Below are 12,765 nucleotides of genomic sequence, written 5' to 3'. Positions count from 1 at the left end.
TTGGACACATCCAATGGTGGTGGTGCTCCTGGGTTATTCCTAATTATGTCCTCAGGAGTGACCCCTGGACAAGAATTCTGTGTCAGGAATGAGTCAATGTTGGTTGAAGTAGCCACATGCAAGGCAAGTGCCTTACCTCCTATACTGTCTCTCCACTAACATAAAATGACTTTCTTTCCTATCCTGCATCACTTCTCACTTCTCAGGATATAAGGGTGTTTCTGGGAATATATCCTGGACATGCAAAAACTTATAGTAGAGATGACATCTGCACTTGCATGTTAATTGCAGCACTGTTTACAATAGCCAGAGTCTGGGGAAAAACGAGTGCCCGAGAATAGATGACTGGTTAAAGAAACTTTGGCACATCTAAACAATGGAATACTATGCAGCTGTTAGAAAAGATGAAGTCATGAAATTTGCAAATTAGTGGATTAACATCAAGAGTATCATGGTAAGTGAAATGAGTCAGAAAGAGAGGTACAGACATAGAAAGATTGCACTCATTTGTGGAATGTAAAGTAACAGAATGGGAGACTGACACCCAAGTACAGTAGAGATAAGTACCAGGAGGATTACTCCACAGCTTAGAAGCCGGCCTCGCATGCTGGGAGAAAAGGCAGCTCAGGTAGAGAAGGGACCACCAAGTGAGGAGTGCTAGGAGGGCCCACTCAGTATGGGAGATGCGTGCTGAAAGTAGACTATAGACCAAACATGATGGCCACCTAATACTTCTACCGCAGACCACGACGCATTAAAGGAGAGAGAGAGAGAGAGAGAGAGAGAGAGAGAGAGAGAGAGAGAGAGAGAAGGGAATGCCCTGCCACAGAGGCAGGGTGGGGTGGAGGGGATGGGGTGGAGGTGGTGGGAGCGATGCAGGGACCGTTGCTGGTGGACGGTAGGCACTGGTGGAGGGATGGTTACTCTACCATTGTATGACTGAGGTGCAGGCACAAAAGTTTGTAAGTCTGTAACTGTACCTCACGGTGATTCACTAATAAAAAATTTTTAAAAAAGATCACCTCTAAGCTTTTATGCTGGGTTGTTTTTATCTTAGAGTCTTATTTGGGAACAATCCAAATGAAAACATTTTCTCTGGAGCCTTGACTGTGTGAATTTCTTTATTGCCCAAGCCTAACAGTCACATGGAAGTCCCAATGCCTGGCTACACTCCAACTTACATCTGGTTTTGATTTTGTTTTATTTTGTTTTGGGGGTGCTCACACAGTATTGCTCAGGGGTTACTCCCAGTTCTGTGCTTGGAGCTTGCTCCCGTTACTTATCTTGCTTGGATGACCATGCAGTACAAGAGATAGAACCTAGGTCTTCTGCATGAAAATCCTGCACCCAGCCCATTGGATATCTCTCCAGTCCTCCAATTTCTACTCTTAGACTTTTTCCCACTTTGTTAGATCTCTTCCTCCTTAAATATTTGTTCTTGGACCTTGTTGATTCTGATCTTCATTCAAGCATTCACCCCAAGTCTACCTTGTAAAGAATGTTTTCAGCTACTGTGTAATGCTGGAAAAGATGACCCAAGTACTGGCTGCTATCGTCTTCAGCTTCATTTGAACTTTCAACTCCCAATCTTTCTTTTTTTGATTACTGGACAATAGTCTCTCTCATTAGTAATGTACTTTTGTTTTATGGGGGACCACACCCAGCTGTACTCAGGGTTTATTCCTGATTTTATGCTCAGTGATCATACTTGGTGGTGCTAGGAGGACTCTATGTAGTACTGGGGATTGACCCGGAATCAGTTACATGCAAGGCAAGTGCCTTACCCATTATACTATCTCTGTGGCCCAGTAATGTTCTTTTAAATAAATTATCTATTTTTCCCTTCCCTTCTTTATATTGTTGCTTTTGTAATGACCAGGTGGTCACATACTTTTGGTTGTGGTGCTAGCACATCCTTCATCATAATGTGCTGAATGTCACACTTTTTGTGGTGTTGGGGACTCCAAAGAGTAGAGCTTCTTGGATTGTACTGGAACATGTAGTGTAGTGCCAAGGATCAAATTTGTTGTGTTATTCTTGCAATGCTGAGATATCTCAAGACCCTACAATACTACTGTTCTTGGCCATTGTTCTAGGGCCTTTTAAAAAAATCATTTGTCAGGGGCCTATAAGGGGTTAATATTCAAGATATATAAAGTAGTGGGGTGGAACTTAAAAACAAAAAGACAATCAACCACATCAAAAATTCTATTGAAGAGATGAACAGAAACTTCTTCAATGAAAACATACAGATGTAGATTTATGGTAAAAATGCTCTCTATCACTGATCACCATGGAAATATAAGTCAAAACAACAATTTGATATCACCTCACACCAGTGAGACTAGCACACCCAATAAAGAATGATAGCATCTGGTATTGGTAGGGATGGGGCAGGGGAGGGAGGGAGTCTCATGCACTGCTGGTAGGGATGCTAACTGGTTCAACTTTTTTTGAAAACAATTTGGGAATTTATCAAAAATACTCCTAAGATTTGTACTCCTATATGACCCAATAATATCACTTCAACTATCAGCACAAGAGCCCAACAACTATATTCAGAGAAGACATTTAATTCTTATGCTCACTGTAGCATTATTCACAATAGCCAAAATATGAAAACAAAGTGTCCAAGAATAGACAACTTGATAAAGAAACTATGGTACATAAATCCATGGAATTTGATGCTATGTGAATGGAACTGGAGGGAATTATGCTGAGTAAAATCATTCAGAAGGGGAGAGACAGGTACAGAGTGATCCTTCTCATATATGGGATATAAAAGCACAGCGGTAGGGCGTTTGCCTTTCACGCAGTGGACCCGTGTTTGATTCCTCCGCCCCTTTCGGAGAGCCGGGCAAGCTACCAAGAGTATCTCGCCAGCACGGCAGAGCCTGGCAAGCTACGTCCAAAACAGTAACAATAAGTCTTACAATGAGAGACGTTACTGGTGCCCGCTCGAACCAAACGATGAGCAACGGAATGACAGTGACAGTGAATAAAGGAATGACTTCACTTATCACTTGTCGTCCTGTTGACAAGTGATATCTTTGATTTGCTCAAGCGGGCGCCAGTAATGTCGCCATTTGTCCCTGTCGTGTGCTAGTGCAGCCCAATGATATCTGCTTGCTCCAGGAACAGGAAGAGCCTCAAATTGTTCATTTAGGGATGTGACGAAGAAATCTGACCATCTAGTTGGTGGGCAGCCACGTGGTCTTCTGATGTCCCGTGGAATCCATTCGGTAACAGCTCTAGTCCAGCAGTCATCTCTGAATCGCATTACATGACCGGCCCATCTGATTTTTGATGCCTTGGCAAATGAGACAGCATCCCTAATTCTTGACCGTCAACGGAGGTCAGAACTCCGGACTCCTTCTCTCACTTGAGTGAAACATGATACTCCTAGCATGGCTCTTTCAATTCCTCTTTGGGATACCAGAATAGCGTTCTCATCCTGTTTTCATAGGGCCCAGGTCTCTGAGGCGTATGTTAGTGCAGGAAGAACGGTGGAATCAAAAATATGTGCCTGGAGCCAGAGGTTCTTCGTCCTCTTAACCACTTCTTTGATGCTCTTGAAGGCATTCCATGCTGCTCTCTTCCTCCTGCACAGTTCTGGTGCCAAGTTGTTCCTCATGTTGATTTCTCCACCCAGGTACACATAGCTGCTGCATTCGGAGATGTTCGTTCCATTGAGAGCAAATGGAGCTTCAGGGACTAGTTCGTTTTTCATGAGCATTGTCTTGTTGAGATTCAGCTGCAATCCGACCTTTCCACACTCGCGGTCGAAGTCGGCCAGCATTTGTGCCGCTTGGCTAATGTTTGGTGTAATGAGAACGATGTCATCAGCGAAGTGGAGGTGGTGTAATTGCCGACCGAAATCCGACACGCCATTTCGTTGGTAAAGACACATACAGCACCTGGTCCGGACATGGTCAGACCCGAACACCTGAAGAATCTGCCGCCAGTACTCATCAATACACTGGCTCGGCTCTTTACACACTACCTGTCCAAATGCAAGGTTCTGTCTCAGTGGAAAACCAGTAGGACCGTTCTGTTGTACAAGAAGGGAGACATCCACGACATCGGCAACTATAGCCCAATCTGCCTGCTGTCTGTCATCTATAAGTTGTTCACTCGTGTCATCCTGAATGGAATAGGCAGAGCACTAGACGAAGGACAACCATGCGAGCAAGCTGGGTTCGCAAGGGGATTCAGCACGATAGACCATATCCACACAGTATCCGAACCAGTAAAGGAATAAAAAATAATAAGTCAAAGAACCTAACGGTTTACCATGGTAATAAGACTTAGGGTGGAGGGGGTGCTTGAGGGTAAGTCTGAGGACAATGGTTGAAGAAAACATACATATTGGTTGAGGGGGGGTGGTGTTGAAATGTTATATGCATGAAACCCTGCCATTGACAGTATTATCACTGTATCCCTGTCATCCCCTTATTCATTGATTTACTTGAGTGGGTGCCAGTAATGTCTCCATTCGTCCCAGCCCTGAGATTATAGCAGCCTCTCCTTACTCATCTTTCCCAATGATTGGAGCTCTTTCAGGGTCAGGGGAATGAAACTTGTTATTGTTATTGTATTTGGCATATCGAATACGCCATGGGGAGCTTGTCAGGCTCTTCCATGCCAGTGGGATACTCTCAGCAGCTTGCTGGGCTCTCCGAGAGTCATATTATATATATATATATATGTACATATATATTTCCCTTTATGAACATGTGTCCAGGAATATGTTCACTCATGTTGAGGCTTGGCCCGAGAGTATGGAAAACGGCTTGGAGCATGGCAGCAGTGGGGTAGTGGAGGTCGGCTGGCAGCACTGGGTTCCTTGGGGCACGGAGGGCTCTCACCCATTCCCCTCTGGGGAGCCCCAAGTGAAAACAGCCTGGTGCAAAGAACAGGTGGCATGGTGACGCGGGCCTCATTTTTATGCTCCCTTCTGGGAGAAGCAGCCATGAGTCCTGGATAGTGGCCGATGAGGAGATTACCTGGTGCAAGCGGGAGGTGGCTTATGGGTGTGATCCCTAGGTCACCGGAGATTGGGGGAAGCAGGCAGAGGACCTCTGGTCCTGCGTCCCGTTGAGCCCAGAGTCCAAGATGACAAGGGGCCGGAGCGATAGCACAGCGGGTAGGGGGTTTGCCTTGCACGCGGCCGACCCGGGTTTGATCCCCGGCATCCCATATGGTCCCCCGAGCACCGCCAGGAGTAATTCCTGAGTGCAAAGCCAGGAGTAACCCCTGAGCATCGCTGGGTGTGACCCAAAAAGCAAAAAAAAAAAAAAAGCAGAGTCCAAGATGACAAAGTTCCTCATTACCTGGGTTCCATGGGACTTTACTCATGTGTGAGGTTCGTCCCGAGCGTGTGGAAAGTGGCCTGGAGCTTAGTGATGGTTGGGTAGAGGAGGTCGGCTGCCGGCGCTGGGTCTCTTGGGATGGGGAGGGCTCTCACCCGCCGCTCCCCCTTGGGGCGCCCCAAGTGAAAATAGCCTGGTGCAGAGAAAGGGACAGTATTATAAAAAATGCAAAGCACAGTGACTGAAAAAAATATATGTAAAACAAGAAAAATACGTGCCAGGCATTGAACCCAGGGTCTCACACATGTCAAACATGTACTGTACTACTGAGCCATATCCCCGGTCTCTTTAGGATTCTTCATATATGCTGTCAAGCACTCACTTGTTTTCCAATTGGGTTTCTGTCTTCTGGCTATTGGCTTTGTCTTTGTTTATAACCTACTTTTTGTTGTCTAGTTCCATTCTTAAAGTTTCATTTTTTAAGGACTTGGCTCAAATGTGTCTATCAGTATTTCATCTGGTTTTCCCTTTGGGGTCCAACTCTGCATCTAGCCTTGGACTTAGAATTTTGCTTGTCCCACCCAACTTCACTGCTTCCCTAATATTTTCTTCCTCCTCTCTGATACATGAAAAGGGGATTCAGTCACACCATTCATCGATTCATTTTAACAAAGAGTTATTGAGTGCTTATTGAGCTAGTTCATAGGTGCAATGTTAGGAGTTATGGCAGTTACTGAGATGCAATAGAAATAAGAAAGACAAGGTCTCTGACTTCAAGGACTTGCAATGTTGCAATACCGTTGGGATAAAAAAAAAACCCATGTAGAATATAGTAAGATGAAACTCCCTTTTTTAAAAAGAATTAATGAATCAATGTGAGGTACAATTACAGACTTACAAACTTCCGTGCTTATTATTTCAGTCATACAATGATTGAGTACCCATCCCTCCACCAGTGCCATTCTCCACCAACAATGTTCCCAGTATCCCTCCCACCACCACCAACCCATCCCCTCTGCCTCTATGGCAGGCACAGTCCCTTTTACTCTCTCCCTCCTTTTGAGTGTCATGGTTTGCAATACAGGTATTGAGTGGCCATCATGTTTGGTCTAGAGTCTACTTTCAGCACGCATTTCCCATCCCGAGTGAGCCCTACAAGCATCCTTTATTTGGTGATTCCTTCTTTATCTTATCTGCCTTTTCCCCCAGCATGTGAAGCTGGCTTCCAAGTGATTGAGCAATCCTCCTGGTCCTTATCTCTACTATCCTTGGGTGTTAGTCTCCCATTTTGTTACTCTATATTCCACAAATGAGTGCAATTCTTCTATGTCTGTCCCTCTTTTTCTGACTCATTTCACTTATTATGATACTCTCCATGTCAATCTACTTATATGCAAATTTCATGTCTTAATCTGACAAAGATCCTTTTGAAACAGTAGTCAGTGAAGAAAGGTATCTATGAAGAAATAGCAATTGATCCTGAAGGCTGAAAAGGGAACTGACTTGGGGAAGAGCCAATGGAAAAACATTTCAGACTGAGGGGTCTATAAATAAAAGAGTTCTGAGGTTAGAGAGAATTTGATGCATAACGCAAACACATGCTAATATGAATGGAGCATAGATATTGAGAGAAGAATAGGAGAAACATAAATGAACCAAGAATCATCCAGAGCTTGATTGAAGTCAGATTGAGATAGAGGGCCCTACCAGGTGTGGAAATTTATTTCTAGTGTGTCCAGAAGTCATCAGTTTTGATCAGGAGGGTGACATAATTTTATTGCCACTAAAATATTATATTGCCTTAGAATTTGAACAAAGAATGAATTTTTCTTCGGGTAGGGAAACAGTACAGCAGGTATATTGCTTGCCTTGAAGCAGGGCAATCTAGACTTATCCCTGGCACCACACATGGTCCCCTAAACCCCACCAGGAGTGATTCCTGAGCACAGAGCCAGAAGTAAGCCTGCGCACCATTGGATATAGCCTCCAAACAAAATAATAATGATAATAATTTCTCTTAGCCTGAGAGATAATACAGGGGTAGAGGCACTTAACTTGCAAGCAACCAACCAGTTAGATCCCTGGAATAATATATAGTTCCCCTAATATAGCCAGGAGTGACCCCCTGAGCACAGAGAAAGAAGTAGCCTCTGAGCACCATAAAGAATGGCCCAATCTGCCCTTATCCCCTACAAAAAGAATTACTTTCCCTCTGACTTTGTAGTAAGAGTGGAGGCAGAAGTGGATAAATTAGAGATTCATATTGGATGTAAAATGGTCAGGATTTGCTGATTTATTGAATTTGAGGAATGAGGAAGGAGGAGAAATCATTGATGACTCCAAGGTTTCTGACATATGTTAATGCCATTTTCTAAAATGGGAAGCATGGGGAAAGAACAGATTGGGTGTGAAGAGAGTGTCAAGACTTCAAATTTACTTGTTTTATGTTAGAGGTAGTTAATAGATGTCCAAGCAGTGATTTTAAATGACAGTTGGACGTATGAATATAAATTTTAGTTTTTTCAGGGAGTGTTCTTTAGCTTCATCAGGAGTGTTTGGCATAAAGAAGGTATTTAGAGCTTTAAAAATAGATGAGACCACCGAAGGACTGATTTGACAGAAAAAAAAGATGATTCAAGGTAAAGCAACTCCAATATTTAGCATTTTGGTCAAGGACACTGAGAAGAAAAATGGTCAGTTTGGCAAAAAAATAGTATTAACAAAGCAAAGCAAAAAATAGGAAAACTGTTTCAAAGAAATATGGAGTTATTGTCTATGTCAAATGCTAATGAGAGGGCTAATAAAATCAGGACGAAAATGTGATCACTGGATTTGGCAGCATTGAGATCTCTGGGGATCTTGACAAGAGTGCTTTCAGAGGATTGATGGATATGGAAGCCAGACTGGAGTGAACTGAAGAATAAATAGGAGACAAGGAAAAGAGATTACATGTAAAGAAGATTTTTTCAAAAATGTTTGCTGTTTATGCAGCAATGTGAGAAAGCAGCTGGAGGTAGATAGTAGGGTCAAGGAGGAATTTATTTTGAGAACAGTAAATGTTAACTCAAGTTTGTGTGCTGATAAAAATCATTTAGTATAGGGGTCAAAAAGTCCTCAAAAAGGGAGGAAGAGGGGCCGGAGCGATAGCACAGCGGGTAGGGCGTTCGCCTTGCACGCAGCCGACCTGGGTTCGATCCCCGGCATCCCATATGGTCCCCCAAGCACCGCCAGGAGTAATTCCTGAGTGCAAAGCCAGGAGTAACCCCTGAGCATCGCTGGGTGTGACCCAAAAAAAAAAAAAAAAAAAAAAAAAAAAAAAAAAAGGGAGGAAGAGATGGTGTGGCAATAATTTCTAACTATGTTTGGGTTGTTTAGAATCATTAAAGTCCTGATTCATAGCTCGCATATTAGAATAAGGGTTATACTTTCCAACTTTCCTTGCTAGTTGTGGCCATCTTACTATCTCTGGCTTATAAGATGTAATGAGGAGACTCATGAGATGGCACTTGGAAACCTTTGAAAGACAGCTGGTACATACCCATTGTCCTATTTTTTGTTCCTTACTCTGGCCAGCTGCCTGAAAATTGGATGTGATAACCTGCAGTCTAGTTATCTTTTTGTTTTGTTTTGGGGCCACATCCAGTTGTGCTCAGGGTTTATTCCTGGATCTACATTCAGGAACCACTTCTGGTGAGCTTGGGGGACAATATGGGGTGCTGGGGATTAAACTTGGGTCGACCATGTACAAGGCAAGCTCCTTGCTTCTGTATTCTTTTTCCAATTCCTATCATTTTTGTATTCTTTTTTTTTCAATTCCTCTTTTCGTTTCCCTTCCCATTGTTGTTATTGATATTTTGGTGTGTTGATTGGTGACTTGCATACACACCTGGCAGTGATGCTTGGCAAAAACAGGCTTTCAGTTCTAGCGCATCGGATTTCTGTGCACACACATGCTCAGCTGTAGTGCTCACTGATGCTTGCATTCCTTTACCTGTGATGCTCATGTATATGTTCTCTAGGGATTGCATTTCCTGACCACAGCACTCACACATCATTTTAGTTGTGTCCAGTAGAATTGCACTCCGTTGGGGTGCTTACACACACCTAGCCGTGGTGCAAACAAAGAGTCTCTTGCAGCGTCAGGGATCATGGACAGTAGAGCTGTTTGGCTCACCAGAAGAATTGTAATGATCACAATAGACACATAGTAGAGTCAAGGAGGTGACATCCGGGATTTGAAGTCAGGAATGTGAGTTTTCAAAGAAGGTGTCCTAAATCATTGCATCATTCCAGGGCCCTAGTTATAATTTTGCATCTTGGGTACAATAGCCACATACCCGAGGAATATGGCCAATTGAGAGGAGCCTGGTTTTCTGAAGACTATGAGGAGCACAGTGACTCTGTCAATCTTAGACTGCTCCCTCTTGTCTTTTGTGTGAGAGTGAAATAAACCCTTGTTTAATTGATACTGGTGCTGCAGTTTGTATTGATTAAACTGCATTCAAGTGTGAGCCACAGGTGGTAGGTGCCAACCTCAACGTGTTAAGTCACTATTATTTTGGATCTTTGTTGCTCTCAGATGAATCAAATCCTCGATTATTCAGACAGGATTCAATTTGCAAGTAGGTGGAATGTCCTTTAATAGGAGACAGTTTTTCCAAGCATTTTTTCTTGTTATCTCCACTTTATATTTCCAAAACTGCCCTCTTCCTTTGTTTTGCAGATGGAATCCTCAGGGGATCTCAGTTCTTGTTTAAACTAGATTTGCAATGTCTTTGTTAAGCTGATTTTGCAATTTCTAACACCCCATCCCACTGTACCTCTAGTCTGATTATCATTTTTGATTTGCATTATATTCCCTCTAGCTTTGTTTCTCAAGAAATCTTTAGCCATCAACTGGCACTTTTCTCCATTTTGTATCACAGTCCAGTCAAATCATATATGAAAGTTCAGGTCTCCTCATTTTGGAGGCTTTTTGCATCAATTTCAATGTAGAGTGATTTTTTAAAAATTAGTGAGTTGTTTACTACCTATTGCTAGAGTTGGTTGTCACCTCTGAATATCCATATTTACACACTTTTAATCATTATCACATAATTGAACATTTGCTATATATGATCATCTGCAATGGTTATACACAGGATATACGGAACATTTTTCCCACTCCCCATCTTGTTCCCTTTCTTTCCTTGAAACTTAACCTCTGACTAAAAAAGGGCTTTTTGGAAAGGAAGGCAAAGATTCAGATGTTTTTTTCTCCTTCAAAATGAAGCATTGGAGTCACTCTTCAAGATGAAGTCAATACTAGCAAGAGAGGTTTATGTTGTACATGTATCATTCTGAAAAATGCGAAGGCTCAAAGACAGTGTTTGTTGGACCACTTACATCAGACTCAATCTGGAGAGCCAGTTAAAAATGAAGATTTCTATGAGCCAAGAGATTTTTTTTAAGATTGTTTATGGCAGTGCTATGTATAATAGCAAAGTAAGACAAAACAAAATGCCAAAACAATCCAAATGAACATGGAGGGGGCAATGAATAAATTAATTGCAGTGTGTTTATACAATGGAATACTGCATAGCAAAGAAAATGAATAAACTTTAGTTAAATTCATCAACATAGATATGAATTTCAAAACCATTGTTGGATGATAAGTGCAAGTTTCTGTAGACTATAAATAGTATGACACCATTCTATTAAAGTCCAAAACAAAAGCAAGCTAAACAGGTTTTACTTATTCAAAGATACAATCATGTGTGGAAAAGAATCAGAAAAACAAAGAAGTGATTAACATAAAATTTCATAATGTTCATGCCTCTTCAAAGATGAGAAGAATATGCAAAGTATAAAGAAATAAAGCAAGGGAGTAGACAATCCTCAGTAAAAACAACCCTGATATACTCTCAATATAACTGTTATCTGAGGGTGTAGGGAGGTGAGACAGGGACCGTGGCTTAGTGAAGAAGGGCTCTTGGCACTCTGGTGGTGGGTATGGTGTAGCAGCACTGAATGAAACAATAATAAAGAGAAAGGAAAGGAAAAAAATGATCCTCAACCCCTGCAAAAGAAATAAAAACCAGAGGAATGAAATTATAGAGGATACATGTTTTATTCTTTTTTTCATATTTTATTCTTAAGGGTTCTACCAAACAATGCTCCGGAGACCTGGATGCCATGTCCAGTGATAGTTGACTAATGAGGCTGAGTGGTTCTATGCTTAAGTCTGGTGATTTGATGATAATCTGCCCCAGCAGTGCTGGTGGGCTAGTGGCCATGAAAGTCACATTCAATAATGCTGGGGGGGCTCTGGTGTTATAGCTGGCTGTGCTGAGGATGGTAAGCCTTTAGGCTTCTGCATGCACAGGATATACTACAAATCTTTGAACTCTATTCTTTGAAAGGAGTTAAAATATTTAATTTTGTGGGGCACATCTCGTGGTGGTCAGGGTTGCTCCCAGTGCAGTGCTCTTGGACCAACGTATTAGGGGCTCAAATTCAGAGCTCCTGCCTTCAAAATGTATACTCCACGTCTTTAAGCTATCTCTCAGACCTTAGCATATTCTATTTGTCTTTTTTGTTTGTTTTGGGGCCCAAAGCTGGCATGCTCATGGCTTACTCTTGTCCCTGTACTCAGGGATCACTTCTGGTGGGGCTCAGGGAATGAGGTGCTGGGAATCAAACCCAAGTCAATCATTTGCAAGACAAGTGTCCTACCATTGTACTCTCTCTGTAGCCCAGTGTATTCTATTTTAAAGCTCAATGAAATGAATATAGTGTTTATTCCATTATTCTTCTTCATATTACACATCAGTAACACACACTTTCATTTTGTATGCATATCTCACAATGAAATTATTTAAGTGTAGATCTAGGCCTGTCCAGATTTACTGACCCCATATTGAGGTCTTTTCATTTATTTATAGTTGGTTTTTTTTTTTTGGATGGTGCTCAGGGGCTACTTCTGGCTTTGTAGTTAGGAGTTGCTCCTGGAAATACTTAAGTGACCATTGCAGTGTTGCATTGAAAACAGAATTGGTGTTGGCTGTATGCAAAGCAAGCACCTTAACACCTCTATTTTCTCTCTGGCACACGATTGAGATCCTTAAATCTGCATTTGTTACTTGGAACCCCAGATAATTCTGAACTTCGAGAACTACTAACAAGAGATCTCCTTAAATAACACATATCTAAAGGACTTTACAGATACTCTTTAGAGTCAGGAGCCTTGTATGAAGAAACAAGCTAGAAAGAGATGAAAGGATCTATGTAGGGGAAAAGAAGGGAAATAATAGGGAGGAGGGAGTCTCAACTACTCCTTCCAGCTGTACCCTTGTGTGGCTCTGGTGGAGGTCCTGAACTTTTGGATAAATCAAGAAAAATGTTCTGCATCCTTTGTTTCCATATTTCAATTATGATTGGAAGAGGCTATCTGGGTAAGAATTGTATCATGATG

The sequence above is a fragment of the Sorex araneus genome, chromosome X, assembly GCF_027595985.1.
Source record: "Sorex araneus isolate mSorAra2 chromosome X, mSorAra2.pri, whole genome shotgun sequence".
Classification (NCBI taxonomy): Eukaryota; Metazoa; Chordata; class Mammalia; order Eulipotyphla; family Soricidae; genus Sorex; species Sorex araneus.
The sequence above is the reverse complement of the archived record's forward strand: the minus strand, read 5'-3'. Positions refer to the sequence as shown.